This window comes from Scyliorhinus torazame, chromosome 24, assembly GCF_047496885.1.
Source record: "Scyliorhinus torazame isolate Kashiwa2021f chromosome 24, sScyTor2.1, whole genome shotgun sequence".
Classification (NCBI taxonomy): domain Eukaryota; kingdom Metazoa; phylum Chordata; class Chondrichthyes; order Carcharhiniformes; family Scyliorhinidae; genus Scyliorhinus; species Scyliorhinus torazame.
The window spans coordinates 40553801-40577679 of NC_092730.1; the positions used below are offsets into that span (position 1 = coordinate 40553801).

A 23879-nucleotide genomic window follows, 5' to 3' on the forward strand; every position below is an offset into this window, starting at 1 on the left:
ATTGCTTGCTAAAATGATTAACTTATGTAAAAGAGGGGGAGAAATCCACTGGCTTCCTTTACCTTTTAATTACTTCAAAACGTAACTTTGCTGGAGTTTCACTGACTCGAAAGAAAGGTATCCAATTTCACCACAAGCTGCCAGCTATCTCAAGCTGCTGTTAACCCTTTGAGAGACTTCTGCTTTAACTAACATGCAGCATCCAGTTTGTTTTAAAATGTATCTTTTCTCGCCACTACAGTCCAAGGATACAATTTTAGCTTAATGAACGATAGTTTCAAAAACACTCTCGTGGAACTAAACCGTCTTTCCAGATGTCCCATCAGTTCATCAAAAACACTCTCGTGGAACTAAACCATCTTACCAGATGTCCCATCAGTTCATCAAAAACATTCGTAGAACGGAACCATCTTGCCAGATGTCCCATCAGTTCAATTTTCTAATCCCCAGACTGACCTTTGATTTTGTCGAGATGATCTTTCCGTACCAACCGCGAGTGACCAGGGGAGAAGGGGGGAAAACAAATGTGTGTCATTTTACAGCTACACACATTGTGGGCCCGTTTCCACTTTCCTTGTCGAAAATCAGTCTAATTCTGATGTCGCAGTTGGTCGCTAACCGTCTGGAGAAATCCCGGGTTTCCGGCACCAAATGGCAAAACATTGAATTCTTTACCCGTTAGTCTGGCCTCAATAAAACTCGAGATGGATTTGTAGGCATAGTATTATTTATTTTTAACCAACTTGCAAGTCTGAATCGCATCACACAAACCCAGAACACAAGCTGCCTCCTGGGTCTTCCGAATCGAGTGCTATTGGAGACAAAGGAATCTCTACAAATACATTCAAATGACATCAAGTTTCACATACAGATTCCCATTGGTCATCCTATACCCCTCCTGACCTGGCAATACATCCTAATTGGCTCACTTCTCATTCCTTCCCCCTGGATCTCTTGTTACCCAGCATCCTTTTCTCCTCCTCCACCAGACACACCTCCCCCTTTCGTGCCATGCTTTCTGAAATCCTTTGTCTGTGAACTCACTAGGATTAGACTGGCCTACATCTACATTACTGTAACTAATACATTTAAACTAACTATTTTATATCACATTCATCAGCTTCACAGTTCCAGGGTCCCAGGTTCGATTCCCGGCTGGGTCACTGTCTGTGCGGAGTCTGCACATCCTCCCCGTGTCTGCGTGGGTTTCCTCCGGGTGCTCCGGTTTCCTCCCACAGTCCAAACGTGTGCAGGTTAGGTGGATTGGCCATGATAAATTGCCCTTAGTGTTGGTTGAGTGGGGTTATTGGGTTATGGGGATAGGGTGGTGTGGGCTTGGGTAGGGTGCTCTTTCCAAGAGCCGGTGAAGACTCGATGGGCCGAATGGCCTCCTTCTGCACTGTAAATTCTATAGAGAACAATATCCAATAATAAACCACTACAGAAACCGAGATCACAATTTCGCCAATCGGACGGATGTGAACAATCCAACCAGACTATTTCGAACAAGCGGAGATTCCTGCCTCCAGCCACCTCACTTTCTCCAGCTCTCTTCCTCAGCTCGAAACACACGAAATCACGCAAACGCCTCCGACCAAATTATTATTGCGATGGTCGGGAATCGACCCTGGATCAACTGCTTGGAAGGCAGCGATGCTCCCAGTATCCCTCCATCACTTACTGCCGAATGTTGAGTCCTTTTGATGCTTTGCTTTGTTTCGTAAACAACGTCTTACTATGTTTCTGTTATTTCACTCCAATTTAAAATGCTCCTGAATGAAAGTGTCCGTGTCGCACTGCTCCCGGTCAGCCAGGAGATGGCACCAGTCCACAATAAATGTTTTTACTTCTGATGTTCTGTGTGTCATTACATAGGACTCTTGCTCTGGCCTGAGACCTCACCTTGTCCTTGTGTCCTGATGCTGCCGTTTGCACCCTGGTTAAGTAATCATAGAATCCCTCCAGCGCAGAAGGAGACCATTCGGCTCATCCAGTCTGCACCGACCCTCGGAAAGAGCACCCCAACACGGCCCAATCCCCTAGAACCGTTTGGATACATCAGGTGTCAGTCTCCTCTGGAGACGAGGGTTCAATCCCACTCCTGACATTGACATTGATTCTCAGCTGCGATAAAATGCCAGAGGTCCCGGGTTCAAAAACCCGGATGGTGTCATTGACTGAAATCGGGAGGAGGTTTGAGCTCCAGGGAAGTTATTGCAGCGAATATATCAGAGCAGAACACGTGAAGAAACGGACAGGGTATTTAAAGGTCGTTTGATCATGGTGTGGGATTCTGAATTGATCCTCAAGTAAAAACAGCATCCACGCAGCTGGCTGAATACAATGGTTATTTGTACCTGATAAACCTTTGATTTGACAAACGCGCTTGCGGGATGAGGTGGCCGAGTGGTTAAGGGGCCGGATTGCTAATCCATTGGGCGGGTCAGACTGGACTGGAAACTGTAACTCTGTTTCTCTCTCCACAGATGCTGCCAGACTAGCCGAGTTATCCAACATTGTCTATTTCTGTCGCAGGATTTTATGAAGAATCCCCATAGCGGCCTTGCCTTTGTGCTCGGCGTTTCTATTTATTTATTTAGTTCTGTATTAGTTTAGAGTACCCAATTATTTTTATCCCAATTAAGGGCCAATTTTGCGTGGCCAATCCACATACCTTGCACATCTTTGGGTTGTGGGGGTGAAACCCACGCACACATGGGAAGAATGAGCAAACTCCAGACGGGCAGTGACCCAGGGCCGGGATGACGCTTCTATTTATAAAGACTGGTCCCGTATGGGCACTAAGGGTAATTTGGCCAATCCACCTAATCCACGTCTTTGCACTGTGGGACCCACGCAGGCACGTGCAGAACGTTCAGACTCCGCAGAGAGAGTGAATCGAACATGGGAGCCTGGCGCTGTGAAGCCACCGTGCTAGCCACTTGTGCTACCGTGCTTTGTGCCCAGAGAAGTTATTGCAGCGAATATATCAGCGAAGAACACGTGAAGAAATGAAAACGACATTTTAACACCGTTTCACCATGGTGTGGAACTGATATATCAAATAAAAAACCGCACGCTCGTGCACCCAGGTAACTGGCTGAATGCAATGGTTGTATGCAACCCCGATAAACCTTTGATTTATTTGCTGAACAAGAATTTCCCCATCTGCGCCTTAAACATAATCAATGTCCCGCTTCCGCGGCCTTCTGAGGCAGAGTTCCAAAGTCGCACAACTCTCTGAGAGGGAGAAATCTCCTCATCTCCGTCCGAAAAAGAGCGACGTCCTTGTTTTTAACTGCCCAGTAGTTCTGGTCTCACCCACGTGCAGTGAGATTGCACCAACTGTTTGGGCAAGCACGGTAGCACAGTTGGTTCAATATTCTCAGATAATAATATGGAAGCGGCCAACGTGCGGCTCGAACCCTCGATGCTGGGAGGTAGAGTCCCATGCTCTACCGACTGAGCTATCCAAATGTTTGATGAAACTGCTCAAAAATATAAACTGAGCGGGTAAATCTGAAACATTCGGACAAATTGTGGTTTGAACGGAGTCATTTCGGGAACATTCCCACAGAGAGAAATTCCTGGAACCAGCGGCAGAAAAGCATCCTGAGCCTGACGTGATTTGAACACGCAACCTTCTGATCTGGAGTCAGACGCGCTACCGTTGCGCCACAAGCCCAAGCTCAAGAACTGTGTCTTTCTCCTCATACATTTATGTTTTATTTACACCCAACCGTGCGAAAGAAACCCAAGGAAGTTAGATTGAGGGATAATAAAGGGCCCTGAAATAAAGCAGCTGTATCACGTGGTTAAGGTGATGCACAATAATCCATTGTGCTCTGTACACGTGGCTTCAAATCCCATCCTCGTCTGTAACGTGTCTGTTGTGTCTCTGTTTGGTCCACTTCATGAGGCTTGAGTGAAAACGCTGTGGATTTTTAGCTTTTGTCGGAGGGCTTGGGCAGTGAATAGTCGAACACTGTCCATATTATTTCACTCCTCGCTGTACTTGCCACTAAATTCCGAGTGAGAAACTTTCTCTTCCTCAGTTTGAAACTCACAAAGAGGCGCAAAAATTGCGAATTTATTATTGCGATGGCCGGGAATCGAACCCGGGTCAACTGCTTGGAAGGCAGCTATGCTCACCACTATACCACCATCACTCACTGATTAGAACGTATCCTTTTGGTTCTTTAGATCAGTTTGATTAACTGTTTCGTAACAAATACTTACTTTGCGTCAGTTATTTCACTCCAATTTAAAATGCTCCTGAATGAAAGTGTCCGTGTCGCACGGCTCCGGTTCAGCCAGGAGATGGCACCAGTCCACAATAAATGTACATTCTATGTGTCATTACACAGGACACTTACTCTGGCCTGAGACCTTAACTCGTCCTTGTGTCCTGGATGCTGCCATTTTCACCCTATTTCAGTAATCATAGAATGCCTCCAGTGCGGAAGGACGCCATTCGGCCCATCGAGTCGGCACCGACCCTCGGAAAGAGCACCCGATTTCGGCCCAATCGCACCTCACCTTTCGAATACGTCAGGATGGCCGAGCGCAGGTCGCAGTCTCCTCTGGAGGTCAGGGCTCGAATCCCACTCCTGAAATTGACTTTTCCTCCGCGAGGCACCATCCAAACCTGGAACCCCTCCCTAACAGCGCTGTGTGTGTACATACACCATGTGGACTTGCAGCGGTTCCAGAATCCCCTCACCGCCCATTCTCACGGTCAATTAATGATAGAGTGTAAATGTTTGGCCGAATCAGCGACAATCACAGCCAGAGAGACCTGCAATAACCCTCAGAGCAGGAAAGGCAACTCATTGTCCTTTGGCCCAAAAGCAAAATACTGTGGATGCTGCAAATCTGAAACAAAGACAGAAAATGCTGGAAATATTCAGTTGATCCGGCAGCATCTGTGGAGAGAGAAACAGATCGTTCCAATGAAAGATCAGGATGTGAAATGGTAACTATTTCTCTTTTCACAGATACTACAGATCCGTACAGTATTTCCAGCATTCCCTTGTGATTAGCTGAACATCCTCAGACTCTGTAGCTTCGTCCGGTAAAGTGTCTGTTCACTGAAGAAAAATCTGGACTCAAATCCCAGCCCAGCCTTATTCCGTTTGACCACCTGTGCGATTGAGAACTTGTTCCACAACAGGGGGAAATGTGTTGGATTTCTAGTTGGAAAATATGCCTTTTGCAGGTTTCAATTCAGTAGAATATCTACAGAGATTGTAACGCAAGGACTGATTTCAGCTGCCATCATCCAGTTGTTAAATCTTTCCACCAGAAATCCACTGGATTTTCCCCTTTGACCTGAGTCCTGCTCCCAGAGGATCAGTTCAGTATTTTCAGTAATATTATATTTTGAATGCTCTATTTCCACAGAATTGTGACGCTGAAATTGCTCACACTTCTCTCCATTGTTATCTACTCTGCAGGTATTGACTACACCGTCTAATGGAGACATGCTCACAGGGCTGTGAGAGAGGCTTTCTTTCAGGCTTGAGACCTCTTTTGGTCCATCACCAGCAACCGGATGGACGCAGAGGAACTCGGAATACGGAGCCCCTCTTCCCAGGTTGGACTTAATCAGGGACAAGATGTTGTTTGAAGTGAGAATCAAAGGTCTAAAGAATTGGTCTGAGATTCCTGGCGTTTTGTGAAGAGAACAAGGTGGTGGAGCAATGTGACAATAGCAGGATACGAGTTTGGGATATTATCCAGTCTGTGCTGGGGGGCTGCGGGAAGGACGTTGTCTTGTCTGCCCACCCAAGCTGAATGTTGGGATTGAGGTGGTGATCAGATTCCGAGAGGAGGGTGAAATCCTTTCACTGAGTTTCAAGCTCACAGTTCGGTTGAGTGTCTTGAGTTACAGGAAGATCCAGACGGGATGGTCAAATGGGCAGAAAAGTGGCTGATGGAATTTAACGCTGAAAAATTAGATGTGATCCATTTGGTAGGGGGGTTTTCATAGTAACTTCGTTGTAGTGTTAATATAAGCCTATTTGTGACTATAAAGAATATTATATTATTATTATTGGATTAATGTGAATGGCCTGACACTGGGAAGTCCTGAGGAACAAAGGGACCTTGGAGTGTTTGTCCAGAGATCTCTGAAGGCAGAAGGACAGGTTAATAGGGTGGTGGAAAAGACATTTGAGATACTTGTCTTTATCAATCGGGGCATGGATTACAAAAGCAGAGAGGTCATGGTGGAGTTGTATAGAATGTTGGGGAGGTCACAGCTGGAGTACCGTGTGCAATTCTGGTCACCACATCCTAGGAAATATGTGACTGCACTGGATGGGGTGCAGAGGTGATTCAGCTGGATGTTGCTTGGGATGGAGCATTTAGGATATGAAGAGAGGTGGATAGGCTTGTTTTCTCTCTCTCGCGGCAACAGAGATGATTGAGGGGTGATCTCATCGAGGTGTACAAGATTATGATAGGTATAGACAGGGCAGATAGGGAGCACCTGTTCCCTCAGTCACAAGGGGACACTATTGTTCTGTGATTCTGTTACAGATCAGATCTTGGAGGTATCGCTGCTGTATTCCCAGGAGGCGGTGGTCTGATTCGGAGAGCAAAAGCTTCCATCGAGGACGGGGTTCTCAATAAGAACAAACTGGAGGTGTGGGATGTTAGAATCTGCTCAGCACTGATTCATTTTTATTCATTGTTGTGTCCTCGAATAAACACGTGGATTGTAGCTGTCCATTCAAAACAAAAATAGAATTCGGAAGTTTCTGGCCAGTAACTTCGCCATGTCCACGTTACATCACTCAGGATCCTCAGCTGCATCACATCTGGTCCACGTTTCCACAGCAGAGAGCACAGTTTCACAGCAGAGAGTACATTTCCACTGGAGAGATCGCAGTTTCTCAGCAGAGCGCACAGTTCACGGCAGAGAACACAGTCCCACAGCAGAGAGCACAGTTTCACAGCAGAGAGTACATTTCCACTGGAGAGATCGCAGTTTCTCAGCAGAGCACACAGTTCACGGCAGAGAACACAGTCCCACAGCAGAGCGCACAGTTCACGGCAGAGAACACAGTCCCACAGCAGAGAGCACAGTAACACAGCAGAGAGCACATTTCCACAGGAGTGGTCGCCGTTTCCCAGCAGAGGCACAGTTCACAGCAGAGATCATATTCCACAGCAGAGAGCAGTTACACAGTAGAGATCTCGGTTCCACAGTAGAAATCACAGTTCAGCGGGAGAGAATATACTGAAATATCGGAAAGCAGTTTAATTAACATCAGGGAAGACCTTTCAATAACAGAGTGAAGATGCAGATAACACAGTTACACAAGAGGAAAGAGGGGAGATTTTACAACAAAGAACAAAGACAAAGAAAAGTACAGCAGAGGAACAGGCCCTTCGGCCCTCCAAGCCTGTGCCGACCATGCTGTCCATCTGAGCTAAAATCTTCTAGTCTTCCTGGGTCCGTATCCCTATATTCCCATCCTATTCATGTATTTGTCAAGATGCCCTTAAATGTCACTTCCACCACCTCATCCGGCAGCGAGATCCAGGCACCGACTACCCTCTGTGTAAAAAACTTGCCTCGTACATCTCCTGTAAACCTTGCCCCTCTCACCTTAAACCTATGCCCCCCAGTAATTGACCCCTCTACCCTAGGAAAACGCCTCTGACTATCCACTCTGTCTATGCCACTCACAATTTTGTAGACCTCTTTCAGGTCACCCCTCAACCTCCGTCGTTCCAGTGAGAACAAACCAAATTTATTTAACTGCTTCTCATAGCTAATGCCCTCCATACCAGGCAACATCCTGGCAAATTTCTTCTTCTGCACCCTCTCTAAAGCCTCCACATCCTTCTGGTAGTGTGGCGACCAGAATTGAACACTATACTCCAAGTGTGGCCTAACTAAGGTCCTATACAGCTGCAACATGACTTGCCAATTCTTATAGTCAATTGCCCGGCCAATGAAGGCAAGCATGCCGTATGCCTTCTTGACTACCTTCTCCACCTGTGTTCCCCCTTTCAATGACCTGTGGATTAAACTCCATCTGCCATCTCTCCACCCAAGTCTCCAAACGATCTAAATCCTGCTGTATCCTCTGACAGTCCTCATCGCTATCCGCAATTCCACCAACCTTTTTGTCGTCTGCAAACTTACTAATCAGACCCGTTACATTTTCCTCCAAATCATTTATATATGCGACTAACAGCAAAGGTCCCAGCACTGAACCCTGCGGAACACCACTAGTCACAGCGCTCCAATTAGAAAAGCATCCTTCCATTGCTACTCTCTGCCTTCTATGACCTAGCCAGGTCTGTATCCATCTTGCCAGCTCACCCTTGATCCCATGTGACTTCACCTTTTGTACCAGTCTGCCATGAGGGACCTTGTCAAATGCTTTACTGAAGTCCATGTAGACAACATCCACTGCCCTCCCTGCATCAATCATCTTCCAAAAACTCTATCAAGTTAGTGCGACATGACCTCCCCTTCACAAAACCGTGCTGCCTCTCTCTAATACGTCCAATTGCTTCCAAATGGGAGTAGATCCTGTCTCGAAGAATTCTCTCCAGTAATTTCCCTACCACTGACGTAAGGCTCACCGGCGCGTAGGTACCTGCATTATCCTTGCTCCCATTCTTAAACAAAGGAACAACATTGGCTATTCTCCAATCCTCCGGGGCGTCACCTGAAGGCAGAGAACACTGGAACTTAATGGGAACACTTTCTATATATGATCAGTCAGTCGATGCTTGTGTGCGTGTGTGTTATCTTGTGTAAAGTGACAGTGTCCAGCTGCTGCGCGTGTGTGTGTGTGTGTGTTCAATTGTTGGTGAGTTACACAGTGGAATTGTGCCGCCAGGGTAATAATAACCATTAGAGCAGAGTGGCGCAGCGGAAGTGTGCTGGGCCCATAACCCAGAGGTCGATGGATCGAAACCATTCTCTGCTAGTTATTTTTTATACTTTACGTTACTGTAAAAAGAAACATTTATCTTCTTGCCACAAGTATATCTGACATTTCTTTCCAGGAAACGGGTTTTTTACTCGGCTGGAAGGGGGTTCCAGCAAACACTTAATTTGTGCAACCAATGTCTGAAATGGCATTTACTCACACAGGGACACACGCTGTAAATGCTGCAAACACACACAGGCTTTCCATGATTGCAGAATGTTCAGCACCATTCACAACACCTCTGTTAATGAAACAGTCCATGTCCAAATGCAGCAACCTGGACAATATCCAGGCTTGGGCTGAAAAGTTCCAGGCAAAGACCATCTCTAATAAGTGAGAATCTAACCATCGCCCCTTGACATTCACCGGAATTCCCATCACTGAAACCCCACTGCCAACATCTGACTGATTGTCATTGGGCAGAAACTGAACTGGTCATATAAACACTGTGGCTAGAAGGCAGGCCAAAGACTCGGACTCCTGTGGCGAGGCACTCACTCCCTGACTCCCCAAACCCTGTCGACACAGCATAAATCAGGAATGTATTGGAATAATTTCCATTGCCTTTAACAGTTGCAATTTCAACAACACTGAATAGGTTTGACACCATCTAGGACAAGGCATCCTGCTTGATCGGTACCCCATCCATAAACACTCACTCGCTCCACCACTGATGCAGAGTGGCAGCGTGTATACCAGCTACAGGATTCACTGCAGGAAGTCACCAAGGCTCCTTTGGCAACACCTTCCAAACCCACATCCACCACCATCTAGAGAGAACAAAGAACAAAGAACAAATAAATGTACAGCACAGGAACAGGCCCTTCGGCCCTCCAAGCCCGTGCCGACCATGCTGCCCAACTAAACTACAATCTTCTACACTTCCCGGGTCCGGATCCCTCTATTCCCATCCTATTCATGTCTTTGTCAAGATGCCCCTTAAATGGCACTATCATCCCTGTTTCCACCACCTCCCCTGGTAGCGAGTTCCAGGCACCCACTACCCTCTGTGTAAAACTCTTGCCTCGTACATCTACTCTAAACCTTGCCCCTCTCACCTTAAACCTATGCCCCCTAGTAATTGAATCCACTACCCTGGGGAAAAGCCTCTGACTATCCACTCTGTCTATGCCCCTCATAATTTTGTAGACCTCTATCAGGTCTCCCCTCAACCTCCTTCGTTCCAGTGAGAACAAACCGAGTTTATTCAACCGATCCTCATAGCTAATGCCCTCCATACCAGGCAACATTCTGGTAAATCTCTTCTGCACCCTCTCTAAAGCCTCCACATCCTTCTGGTAGTGTGGCGACCAGAATTGAACACTATACTCCAAGTGTGGCCTAACTAAGGTTCTATACAGCTGCAACATGACTTGCCAATTCTTATACTCAATGCCCCGGCCAATGAAGGCAAGCATGCCGTATGCCTTCTTGACTACCTTCTCCACCTGTGTTGCCCCGTTCAATAACCTGTGGACCTGTACTCCTTGATCTCTTTGACTTTCAATACTCTTGAGGGTTCTACCATTCACTGTATATTCCCTACCTGCATTGGACCTTCCAAAATGCATCACCTCACATTTGTCCGGATTAAACTCCATCTGCCATCTCTCTGCCCAAGTCTCCAAACAATCTAAATCCTGCTGTATCCTCTGACAGTCCTCATCGCTATCCGCAATTCCACCAACCTTTGTGTCGTCTGCAAACTTACTAATCAGACCAGTTACATTTTCCTCCAAATCATGTATATATACTACAAGGGCGGCCGACACATAGCGACACCGCGACCTGGAGGCTCTACTCCAGCCACTCACCATCCTGTATTAGAACTGTTACTTCACTGTAGCTGGATTAATTTTATTTCTCTGATGTAATGTATCTGTCTCTGTGTATATCTCTGTCTGTGTGCACATGCGTGTTTCTATATATATGTGTGTATCTGAGAATATGTGTGAATGTTTATGTGCCTGTGTCTGTATACCTGTGTTTGCGGGTGTGTACAACTGTGTGTGTATAATGCGTGTGACTCTGTGTACTGTGTGTGTACACGTGTATATACCTGTGTGTGTATGTTTGTGTATCTGTGTGTGCGCAACTCTGTGTATAATGTGTGTGGGCCTGTACACTGTGTGTATACGTGTGATTGTATGTCATTATTGTTTCCTCTCTGAGAGTCTTTTAACCATTTCTAAATCTCTCAGAGGTACAATTGTTGAGTCTGATTGCTTTTTGTGATTGCTATTTATGAATGAGTACAGTGTATTTCAGCATTTTAGTCTGAACAACCGTTTGAGAATAATCCTGAATCTGTCATGCTCCAGGACTCAGTGTCATGATGGATCTTAGTCTGAACATGTGTTTGAGGATTATCCTGTACCTGTCAGGCTCTGTGACTCAGTGTGAAGATGCGGTTCAGGATGTGACCTTTCAATCTCTGGGACAGTTTATAAGTTTGCCTTCATTCCACGTAAATTTCCAGCACAGAAAGAAACCATTGCTGTGGGAGGCTTGAAGCAAACAATGTGAGAGTTTTGGACCAGCATTTAATATCAGAACACAATTGTGAAAGATAATGTAACCTTCAACCTGATACTGGATTGCTCTGGAAGTTTAACTCAGGCTGGACACATTGGTTTGATCTGTGACACTCAGTCTGATTCTGAGTCAGAATTTTGACATGAATGTAAAATGGACCACAGTCTGGAATTGCTGCAGTATCTTCCATCCGGAACAGAGTGAGTGAGGATTTTGCAATAGTTTGCAAGTTACAGCTCAGTTCATAGTCAGCGAAATTATATTGCATCTTTTATTTTCATAAATTAGGTGAGTTTTAAACGAGAATCAGAGTTTGTATCTTTGTCGCTTTCAGCATATCTCAATCTGAGAATGCACCTGATATTTGTGTTTGCAGCTAATGTATTTGTGAGGACGCACTCTGAGGATTAGTACAGCCACCCCTGATGTGAGTGATGTGGCTGGTATTTCACTCTATTCACAGAGTACATTATTACGGTTAATTGTGTAATTCTAAACCGGAATCCATGTGTCAGTTTTCTCTGATATTGATTATTTCACTAAGCTGCTCCATTGTGGAACTGATACAGTGATGATGAGAATGGGTGAGAATTTGCACTGGGATTTATGGGGCCTCCTGTCAGTGGTACTGTGTTAGGGTGACATGGACACAGCGTCTGTCTCTCCTGCTGTTTGATTGATGGGTTGAAAATGTGTCTCTGGAACAGTTTCTGCTGTCTGAGACTGTGGAACTGATGACCTGTCTGTGTCTCTTTGCTCTGTCAGTGACAATGTACGGATTGTGTGTGGGAAGGAGCTGGCGACACTCTTCCCTGTAACTTGTGTGGAGGAAACATCACATTTATTCATCTTCAGAATATTCTGTTTTTTGTCTGTGGAAACAAATTATATTTTAAAACTCAAGTACAGTCAACAATTAACCAATCACAGGCCAGGGAGAAGAATGTGGAGGTTTTGATTGGCTGACATTTTCAAATTCGAAACTCCCGCCAATTTCAGTGCAGGAAAATCCCAAATAACGGAACGGCTCAATGTTCAGGAAACTATTTGAATCTCCCACTTGGTGATCTGTTTATTGATTTTTCCATCCCAGAATCCGGGCGCTATTTTCGGAACAGTTTTAATTTGTCAATCTCTTATCTGTAACCGGCGGTAATAAGACCCCGTTCAGCAATTTAAAACGGAGCAAATCTCAGCTCACTGCAAAAGCAGAAACAGAGATTACCAACCAACTCCTTCACACAGGCTTCACAGGGACAGGGAGAAAGGGCTGATTTCTGAGCCTCTCCTGAAAGCGGCCGGGAATGTTACACTGGGAAGTGTGGAGAGAATCCCCGACTCTATCCAGCCGGTGGAACAGGCAGCTTTGTGTCCGGAGAATAGGGAGGGCCGGGGAGAGGCAGATCTTAAAGCGCTGCAATGGACTCAGGTCCTGTGTGTGCTCAAATCTTGATGATTCCGTCCCTGGGAAAATTGCGGAATAAACAGATCAGCGCGAAAATAACCTCTTCATTCCCGCCTTTACTGTGTCCCGAGAGCGGGAAACACATCACCCGAGAGAAAAAATAATAATTTCCTTATGAATTTAACTCACCAGTTGTTAAACTCTGAATATAGTGACCATTAAATTTAAATAATTCCCTCCTGAAATTGTGTTTCTCCTCATTGTCCGTCACAAATACCAGACTGAGTTTAAAATCCGCTCTCAATTCAGATTGTCTCTTCTGTGTGAAAGTGTCTGTGACGGGCGGGTATGAAGCCACATTCACAACATTCTGGAACGGGACAAATCTCTATCCTCCACAAAGAGATTTCTCATCAAGTCAATGCGGGAAAAGATGGTGCAGCTTTTTCACAGAGATTGTGGGTGGCTCTTAAAAGAGCCGTTGTGTTTGGGGTGGTTTTCAGTCCATTGTGGAGTTTTACTTGGAGCTGGTGTACTTGGTCACCGCCTTTGTCCCTTCCGACACGGCGTGCTTGGCCAGTTCCCCGGGCAGCAGCAGGCGCACGGCGGTCTGGATCTCCCGGGAGCTGATGGTGCTGCGCTTGTTGTAATGGGCCAGGCGGGAAGCCTCAGCCGCGATGCGCTCGAAAATATCGTTGACGAACGAGTTCATGATGCTCATGGCCTTGGAGGAGATGCCGGTGTCGGGGTGAACCTGCTTCATCACTTTGTAGATGTAGATGGAGTAACTCTCCTTCCTCGACCTTCGCCGCTTCTTGCCGCCCTTTACTGCCGGTTTCTTAATGACTTTCTTGGCTCCCTTCTTGGAAGCTGGTTTCGATGTTGGTTTCTTCTCGTCAGCCATCGTCAATTTCACCCAGAAATAAAGCAAACCCCTTCCGAGCGCTGATTAAATAGACAGAGCCTCACGTCTATGCTAATGAGGAATGGGGAAAGGAATGATTGTGATTGGACATTGTGAGAATGAGGACAGCCAGTTATGCTCTGGTCATTTGACTGGATAAAAAAACAGACCAATCAGAATTAGGATTTTGCACCAATCATAAACCTCATATTACAATCATATTACAAACAGGAAATACATTTCAGAAAGAATGTCTCCAGTCCCAGTTTGTCAGTGTGTAAAGATTCACCGGGAAAAGTGACCTGGCTGTCGGTGAGAGGGACCCTTCACCACAGAGGGACTTACAACACCAGGTTAAAGACCAGCAGGTTTGTTTCGATGTCACTAGCTTTCGGAGCGCTGCACTTTCCTCAGGTGAATGTAGAGGTATGTTCCAGAAACATATATATAGACAAATTCAAAGATGCCAGACAATGCTTGGAATGTGAGCATTTGCAGATGATCCCGTACCAGCCTCCCCGAACAGGCGCCGGAATGTGGCGACTAGGGGTTTTTCACAGTAACTTCATTGAAGCCTTCTTGCGACAATAAGCGATTTTCATTTCATTTTTTTCATTTCATTAAATCTTTACAGATCGAGAGATGGGGTAACCCCAGGTTAAAGAGGTGTGAATTGTGTGAAGTGAATTGTGACACAATTCAACCCCCTTTAACCCGGGGTTACCCCATCTCTGGATCTGTAAAGATTGTCTGGCATCTTTGAATCTGTCTATATATATGTTTCTGGAACATACCTCTTCATTCACCTGAGGAAGGAGCAGCGCTCCGAAAGCTAGTGACATCGAAACAAACCTTTTGGACTTTAACCTGGTGTTGTAAGACTTCGTACTGTGCTCACCCCAGTCCAACGCCGGCATCTCCACATCATCACAGAGGGACTGTGCAGGAGTGTGGGATTCTTTCAGGAACTGTGAGTGTCTTGTAAAATGTGAGAGTGTGGGATTTACTCACTCTCTGATACAGTGTGTGTGTGGGATTTACTCACTCTCTGATACTGTGTGTGTGAGTGGTATTTACTCACTCTCTGATACAGTGTGAGGGTGTGGGATTTACTCATTCTCTGATACAGTGTGTGTGAGTGGGATTCATTCACTCTCTGATACAGTGTGAAGAGTGTGGGATTTACTCACTCTCTGATACAGTGTGTGAGTGGGATTTACTCACTCTCTGATACTGAGAGTGTGGGATTTAATCACTCTCTGATACAGTGTGAGAGTGTGGGATTTACTCACTCTCTGATACTGTAAGTGTGGGATTTACTCACTCTCTGATACAGTGTGTGAGTGTGGGATTTACTCACTCTGATAGTGTGAGTGTGGGATTTAATAACTCGCTGATACAATGAGAGTATGGGATTTACTCACTCACTGATATTGTCTGAGAGTGTGGGATTTACTCACTCTCTGATACAGTGTGTGTGTGTGGGATTTACTCACTCTCTGATACAGTGTGCGAGTGTGGGATTTACTCACTCTGATACAGTGTGTGAGTGTGGGATTTACTCACTCTCTGATACAGTGTGTGTGTGGGATTTACTCATTCTCTGATACAGTGTGTGTGTGTGGGATTTACTCACTCTCTGATACAGTGTGTGTGGGGAATTTACTCACTGTGATACAGTGTGTGAGTGGGATTTACTCATTCTCTGATACAGTGTGTGAGTGTGGGATTTACTCACTCCCTGATACAGTGTGAGAGTGTGGGATTTACTCACTCTCTGATACAGTGTGTGAGTGGGATTTACTCACTCTCTGATGCAGTGTGTTAGTGGGGGATTTACTCACTCACTGATACAGTGTGTGAGTGTGGGATTTACTCACTCCCTGATCCAGTGTGAGAGTGTGGGATTTACTCACTCTCTGATACAGTGTGTGAGTGGGATTTACTCACTCTGTGTAAAGTGTGTGAGTGTGAGATTTACTCACTCTCTGTTTCAGCGTGAGAGTGTGGGATTTACTCACTCTCAGATACAGTGTGTGTGGGGGATTTACTCACTCTCTGACACAATTTGAGTGCGGGATTTACTCACTCTCTGATACAGTATGTGTGTGGGATTTACTCACTCTCTGATACAGTATGTGTGTGGGATTTACTCACTCTCTGATACAGTGTGTGAGTGGGGGATTTACTCACTCTCTGATACAGTGTGTGAGTGGGGGATTTACTCACTCTCTGATACAGTTTGAGAGTGTAGGATTTACTCACACTCTGATACAGTGTGTGAGTGTGGGATTTCCTCACTCTCTGATACAGTGTGTGAGTGTGGGATTTACTCACTCTGATACAGTGTGTGAGTGTGGGATTTCCTCACTCTCTGACAGTGTGAGTGTGGGATTTACTCACTCTCTGATACAGTGTGAGAGTGCGGGATTTACTCACTCTGATACAGTGTGTGAGTGTGGGATTTCCTCACTCTCTGACAGTGTGAGTGTGGGATTTACTCACTCTCTGATACAGTGTGTGAGTGTGGGATTTACTCACTCTCTGATACAGTCTGTGAGTGTGGGATTTACTCACTCTCTGATACAGTGTGTGAGTGTGGGATTTCCTCACTCTCTGATACAGTGTGTGAGTGTGGGATTTACTCACTCTCTGATAGTGTGTGAGTGTGGGATTTACTCACTCTCTGATACAGTGTGTGAGTGTGGGATTTACTCACTCTCTGATACAGTGTGTGAGTGTGGGATTTACTCACTCTCTGATACAGTCTGTGAGTGTGGGATTTACTCACTCTCTGATACAGTGTGTGAGTGTGGGATTTCCTCACTCTCTGATACAGTGTGTGAGTGTGGGATTTACTCACTCTCTGATACAGTGTGTGTGGGGGATTTCCTCACTCTCTGATACAGCGTGTGAGTGTGGGATTTACTCACTCTCTGATACAGTGTGTGAGTGTGGGATTTACTCACTCTCTGATACAGTGTGTGAGTGTGGGATTTACTCACTCTCTGATACAGTGTGTGAGTGTGGGATTTACTCACTCTCTGATACAGTGTGTGAGTGTGGGATTTACTCACTTTCTGATACAGTGTGTGAGTGTGGGATTTACTAACTCTCTGATACAGTGTGTGAGTGTGGGATTTACTCACTCTGATACAGTGTGTGAGTGTGGGATTTACTCAATCTCTGATACAGTGTGTGAGTGTGGGATTTACTCACTCTCTGATACAGTGTGTGAGTTTGGGATTTACTCACTCTCTGATACAGTGTGTGTGTTTGGGATTTACTCACTCTGATACAGTGTGTGAGTGTGGGATTTACTCACTCTCTGATACAGTGTGTGAGTGTGGGATTTACTCACTCTCTGATACAGTGTGTGAGTTTGGGATTTACTCACTCTGATACAGTGTGTGAGTGTGGGATTTACTCAATCTCTGATACAGTGTGTGAGTGTGGGATTTACTCACTCTCTGATACAGTGTGTGAGTTTGGGATTTACTCACTCTCTGATACAGTGTGTGTGTGTGGGATTTACTCACTCTCTGATACAGTGTGTGTGGGGAATTTACTCACTGTGATACAGTGTGTGAGTGGGATTTACTCATTCTCTGATACAGTGTGGGAGTGTGGAATTTACTCACTCCCTGATACAGTGTGAGAGTGTGGGATTTACTCACTCTCTGATACAGTGTGTGAGTGGGATTTACTCACTCTCTGATGCAGTGTGTTAGTGGGGGATTTACTCACTCACTGATACAGTGTGTGAGTGTGGGATTTACTCACTCCCTGATCCAGTGTGAGAGTGTGGGATTTACTCACTCTCTGATACAGTGTGTGAGTGGGATTTACTCACTCTGTGTAAAGTGTGTGAGTGTGAGATTTACTCACTCTCTGTTTCAGCGTGAGAGTGTGGGATTTACTCACTCTCAGATACAGTGTGTGTGGGGGATTTACTCACTCTCTGACACAATTTGAGTGCGGGATTTACTCACTCTCTGATACAGTATGTGTGTGGGATTTACTCACTCTCTGATACAGTATGTGTGTGGGATTTACTCACTCTCTGATACAGTGTGTGAGTGGGGGATTTACTCACTCTCTGATACAGTGTGTGAGTGTGGGATTTACTCACTCTCTGATACAGTTTGAGAGTGTAGGATTTACTCACACTCTGATACAGTGTGTGAGTGTGGGATTTCCTCACTCTCTGATACAGTGTGTGAGTGTGGGATTTACTCACTCTGATACAGTGTGTGAGTGTGGGATTTCCTCACTCTCTGACAGTGTGAGTGTGGGATTTACTCACTCTCTGATACAGTGTGAGAGTGCGGGATTTACTCACTCTGATACAGTGTGTGAGTGTGGGATTTCCTCACTCTCTGACAGTGTGAGTGTGGAATTTACTCACTCTCTGATACAGTGTGTGAGTGTGGGATTTCCTCACTCTCTGATACAGTGTGTGAGTGTGGGATTTACTCACTCTCTGATACAGTGTGTGTGGGGGATTTCCTCACTCTCTGATACAGCGTGTGAGTGTGGGATTTACTCACTCTCTGATACAGTGTGTGAGTGTGGGATTTACTCACTCTCTGATACAGTGTGTGAGTGTGGGATTTACTCACTCTCTGATACAGTGTGTGAGTGTGGGATTTACTCACTCTCTGATACAGTGTGTGAGTGTGGGATTTACTCACTTTCTGATACAGTGTGTGAGTGTGGGATTTACTAACTCTCTGATACAGTGTGTGAGTGTGGGATTTACTCACTCTGATACAGTGTGTGAGTGTGGGATTTACTCAATCTCTGATACAGTGTGTGAGTGTGGGATTTACTCACTCTCTGATACAGTGTGTGAGTTTGGGATTTACTCACTCTCTGATACAGTGTGTGTGTTTGGGATTTACTCACTCTGATACAGTGTGTGAGTGTGGGATTTACTCACTCTCTGATACAGTGTGTGAGTGTGGGATTTACTCACTCTCTGATACAGTGTGTGAGTGTGGGATTTACTCACTCTGATACAGTGTGTGAGTGTCTGATTTACTCAATCTCTGATACAGTGTGTGAGTGTGGGATTTACTCACTCTCTGATACAGTGTGTGAGTTTGGGATTTACTCACTCTCTGATACAGTGTGTGAGTGTGGGATTTACTCACTCTGATACAGTGTGTGAGTGTGGGATTTACTCAATCTCTGATACAGTGTGTGAGTGTGGGATTTACTCACTCTCTGATACAGTGTGTGAGTTTGGGATTTACTCACTCTCTGATACAGTGTGTGAGTGTGGGATTTATTCACTCTCAGATACAGTGTGTGAGTGTGGGATTTACTCACTCTCTGATACATTGTGAGTGTTGGATTTACTCACTCTCTGATACAGTGTGTGAGTGTGGGATTTACTCACTCTCTGATACAGTGTGTGAGTGTGTGATTTACTCACTCTCTGATACAGTGTGTGAGTGTGGGATTTACTCACTCTGATACAGTGTGTGAGTGTGTGATTTACTCACTCTCTGATACAGTGTGTGAGTGTGGGATTTACTCACTCTCTGATACAGTGTGTGAGTGTGGGATTTACTCACTCTCTGATACAGTGTGTGAGTGTGGGATTTACTCATTCTCTGATACAGTGTGTGAGTGTGGGATTTACTCACCCTGATACAGTGTGTGAGTGTGGGATTTACTCACTCTCTGATACAGTGTGTGAGTGTGGGATTTACTCACTCTGATACAGTGTGTGAGTGTGGGATTTACTCACTCTCTGATACAGTGTGTGAGTGTGGGATTTACTCACTCTCTGATACAGTGTGTGAGTGTGGGATTTACTCACTCTCTGACACAGTGTGTGAGTGTGGGATTTACTCACTCTCTGATACAGTGTGAGTGTGGGATTTACTCACTCTCTGATACAGTGTGTGAGTGTGGGATTTACTCACTCTTTGATACAGTGTGTGAGTGTGGGATTTACTCACTCCCTGATACAGTGTGTGAGTGTGGGATTTACTCACTCTCTGACAGTGTGAGTGTGGGATTTACTCACTCTCTGATACAGTGTGTGAGTGTGGGATTTACTCACTCTCTGATACAGTGTGTGAGTGTGGGATTTACTCTCTCTGATACAGTGTGTGAGTGTGAGATTTACTCACTCTCTGATACAGTGTGTGAGTGTGTGGGATTTACTCACTCTCTGATACAGTGTGTGAGTGTGGGATTTACTCACTCTGATACAGTGTGTGAGTGTGGGATTTACTCACTCTCTGATACAGTGTGTGAGTGTGGGATTTACTCACTCTGATACAGTGTGTGAGTGTGGGATTTACTCTCTCTGATACAGTGTGTGAGTGTGGGATTTACTCACTCTCTGACACAGTGTGTGAGTGTGGGATTTACTCACTCTCTGATACAGTGTGTGAGTGTGGGATTTACTCACTCTCTGATACAGTGTGAGTGTGGGATTTACTCTCTCTGATACAGTGTGTGAGTGTGGGATTTACTCACTCTCTGATACAGTGTGTGAGTGTGGGATTTACTCACTCTCTGATACAGTGTGAGAGTGTGGGATTTACTCACTCTCTGATACAGTGTGTGAGTGTGGGATTTACTCACTCTCTGATACAGTGTGTGAGTGTGGGATTTACTCACTGTGATACAGTGTGTGTGTGGGATTTACTCACTCTCTGATACAGTGTGTGTGTGGGGGATTTACTCACTCTCTGATACAGTGTGTGAGTGTGGGATTTACTCACTCTCTGATACAGTGTGTGAGTGTGGGATTTACTCACTCTCTGATACAGTGTGTGAGTGGGATTTACTCACTCTCTGATGCAGTGTGTTAGTGGGGGATTTACTCACTCACTGATACAGTGTGTGAGTGTGGGATTTACTCACTCCCTGATCCAGTGTGAGAGTGTGGGATTTACTCACTCTCTGATACAGTGTGTGAGTGGGATTTACTCACTCTGTGTAAAGTGTGTGAGTGTGAGATTTACTCACTCTCTGATACAGTGTGAGAGTGTAGGATTTACTCACTCTCTGATACAGTGTGTGTGGGGGATTTCCTCACTCTCTGACAGTGTGAGTGTGGGATTTACTCACTCTCTGATACAGTGTGTGAGTGTGGGATTTACTCACTCTCTGATACAGTCTGTGAGTGTGGGATTTACTCACTCTCTGATACAGTGTGTGAGTGTGGGATTTCCTCACTCTCTGATACAGTGTGTGAGTGTGGGATTTACTCACTCTCTGATAGTGTGTGAGTGTGGGATTTACTCACTCTCTGATACAGTGTGTGAGTGTGGGATTTACTCACTCTCTGATACAGTGTGTGAGTGTGGGATTTACTCACTCTCTGATACAGTCTGTGAGTGTGGGATTTACTCACTCTCTGATACAGTGTGTGTGGGGGATTTCCTCACTCTCTGATACAGCGTGTGAGTGTGGGATTTACTCACTCTCTGATACAGTGTGTGAGTGTGGGATTTACTCACTCTCTGATACAGTGTGTGTGGGGGATTTCCTCACTCTCTGATACAGCGTGTGAGTGTGGGATTTACTCACTCTCTGATACAGTGTGTGAGTGTGGGATTTACTCACTCTCTGATACAGTGTGTGAGTGTGGGATTTACTCACTCTCTGATACAGTGTGTGAGTGTGGGATTTACTCACTCTCTGATACAGTGTGTGAGTGTGGGATTTACTCACTTTCTGATACAGTGTGTGAGTGTGGGATTTACTAACTCTCTGATACAGTGTGTGAGTGTGGGATTTACTCACTCTGATACAGTGTGTGAGTGTGGGATTTACTCAATCTCTGATACAGTGTGTGAGTGTGGGACTTACTCACTCTCTGATACAGTGTGTGAGTTTGGGATTTACTCACTCTCTGATACAGTGTGTGTGTTTGGGATTTACTCACTCTGATACAGTGTGTGAGTGTGGGATTTACTCACTCTCTGATACAGTGTGTGAGTGTGGGATTTACTCACTCTCTGATACAGTGTGTGAGTGTGGGATTTACTCACTCTGATACAGTGTGTGAGTGTGGGATTTACTCAATCTCTGATACAGTGTGTGAGTGTGGGATTTACTCACTCTCTGATACAGTGTGTGAGTTTGGGATTTACTCACTCTCTGATACAGTGTGTGAGTGTGGGATTTACTCACTCTCTGATACAGTGTGTGAGTGTGGGATTTACTCAATCTCTGATACAGTGTGTGAGTGTGGGATTTACTCACTCTCTGATACAGTGTGTGAGTTTGGGATTTACTCACTCTCTGATACAGTGTGTGCGTGTGGGATTTATTCACTCTCAGATACAGTGTGTGAGTGTGGGATTTACTCACTCTCTGATACAGTGTGAGTGTTGGATTTACTCACTCTCTGATACAGTGTGTGAGTGTGGGATTTACTCACTCTCTGATACAGTGTGTGAGTGTGTGATTTACTCACTCTCTGATACAGTGTGTGAGTGTGGGATTTACTCACTCTGATACAGTGTGTGAGTGTGTGATTTACTCACTCTCTGATACAGTGTGTGAGTGTGGGATTTACTCACTCTCTGATACAGTGTGTGAGTGTGGGATTTACTCACTCTCTGATACAGTGTGTGAGTGTGGGATTTACTCATTCTCTGATACAGTGTGTGAGTGTGGGATTTACTCACCCTGATACAGTGTGTGAGTGTGGGATTTACTCACTCTCTGATACAGTGTGTGAGTGTGGGATTTACTCACTCTGATACAGTGTGTGAGTGTGGGATTTACTCACTCTCTGATACAGTGTGTGAGTGTGGGATTTACTCACTCTCTGATACAGTGTGTGAGTGTGGGATTTACTCACTCTCTGACACAGTGTGTGAGTGTGGGATTTACTCACTCTCTGATACAGTGTGAGTGTGGGATTTACTCACTCTCTGATACAGTGTGTGAGTGTGGGATTTACTCACTCTTTGATACAGTGTGTGAGTGTGGGATTTACTCACTCTCTGAAACAGTGTGTGAGTGTGGGATTTACTCACTCTCTGACAGTGTGAGTGTGGGATTTACTCACTCTCTGATACAGTGTGTGAGTGTGGGATTTACTCACTCTCTGATACAGTGTGTGAGTGTGGGATTTACTCTCTCTGATACAGTGTGTGAGTGTGAGATTTACTCACTCTCTGATACAGTGTGTGAGTGTGTGGGATTTACTCACTCTCTGATACAGTGTGTGAGTGTGGGATTTACTCACTCTGATACAGTGTGTGAGTGTGGGATTTACTCACTCTCTGATACAGTGTGTGAGTGTGGGATTTACTCACTCTGATACAGTGTGTGAGTGTGGGATTTACTCTCTCTGATACAGTGTGTGAGTGTGGGATTTACTCACTCTCTGACACAGTGTGTGAGTGTGGGATTTACTCACTCTCTGATACAGTGTGTGAGTGTGGGATTTACTCACTCTCTGATACAGTGTGAGTGTGGGATTTACTCTCTCTGATACAGTGTGTGAGTGTGGGATTTACTCACTCTCTGATACAGTGTGAGAGTGTGGGATTTACTCACTCTCTGATACAGTGTGTGAGTGTGGGATTTACTCACTCTCTGATACAGTGTGTGAGTGTGGGATTTACTCACTGTGATACAGTGTGTGTGTGTGGGATTTACTCACTCTCTGATACAGTGTGTGTGTGGGGGATTTACTCACTCTCTGATACAGTGTGTGAGTGTGGGATTTACTCACTCTCTGATACAGTGTGTGAGTGTGGGATTTACTCACTCTCTGATACAGTGTGTGAGTGTGGGATTTACTCACTCTCTGATACAGTGTGAGAGTGTGGGATTTACTCACTCTCTGATACAGTGTGTGAGTGTGGGATTTACTCACTCTCTGATACAGTGTGTGAGTGTGGGATTTACTCACTGTGATACAGTGTGTGTGTGTGGGATTTACTCACTCTCTGATACAGTGTGTGTGTGGGGGATTTACTCACTCTCTGATACAGTGTGAGTGTGGGATTTACTCACTCTCTGATACAGTGTGACTGTGGTTGTATTACTCTAGCTGTGGCCTAACCAACGTTTTACAGTTCCAGCA

The 23879-nt window shown here is 45.3% G+C and overlaps 1 long non-coding RNA gene and 2 other non-coding genes across 3 annotated transcripts in view; all 3 read right to left on the reverse strand.

Moving 5' to 3' along the window:
- Positions 1-3613: 3613 nt before the first annotated feature.
- On the reverse strand, positions 3614-3685 carry trnaw-cca (transfer RNA tryptophan (anticodon CCA)). Its single transcript has one exon. It is a non-coding gene; the product is annotated as a tRNA-Trp (tRNA).
- A 412-nt stretch (positions 3686-4097) lies between these two features.
- On the reverse strand, positions 4098-4169 carry trnag-ucc (transfer RNA glycine (anticodon UCC)). Its single transcript has one exon. It is a non-coding gene; the product is annotated as a tRNA-Gly (tRNA).
- Positions 4170-6652: 2483 nt separating this feature from the next.
- Positions 6653-23879, reverse strand: part of LOC140400119 (uncharacterized) — a 133628-nt gene continuing 116401 nt past the window's right edge. The window contains exon 2 of the long non-coding RNA XR_011938054.1: positions 6653-7287. This is a non-coding gene — a long non-coding RNA (uncharacterized lncRNA). The remainder of the gene's footprint in view (positions 7288-23879) is intronic.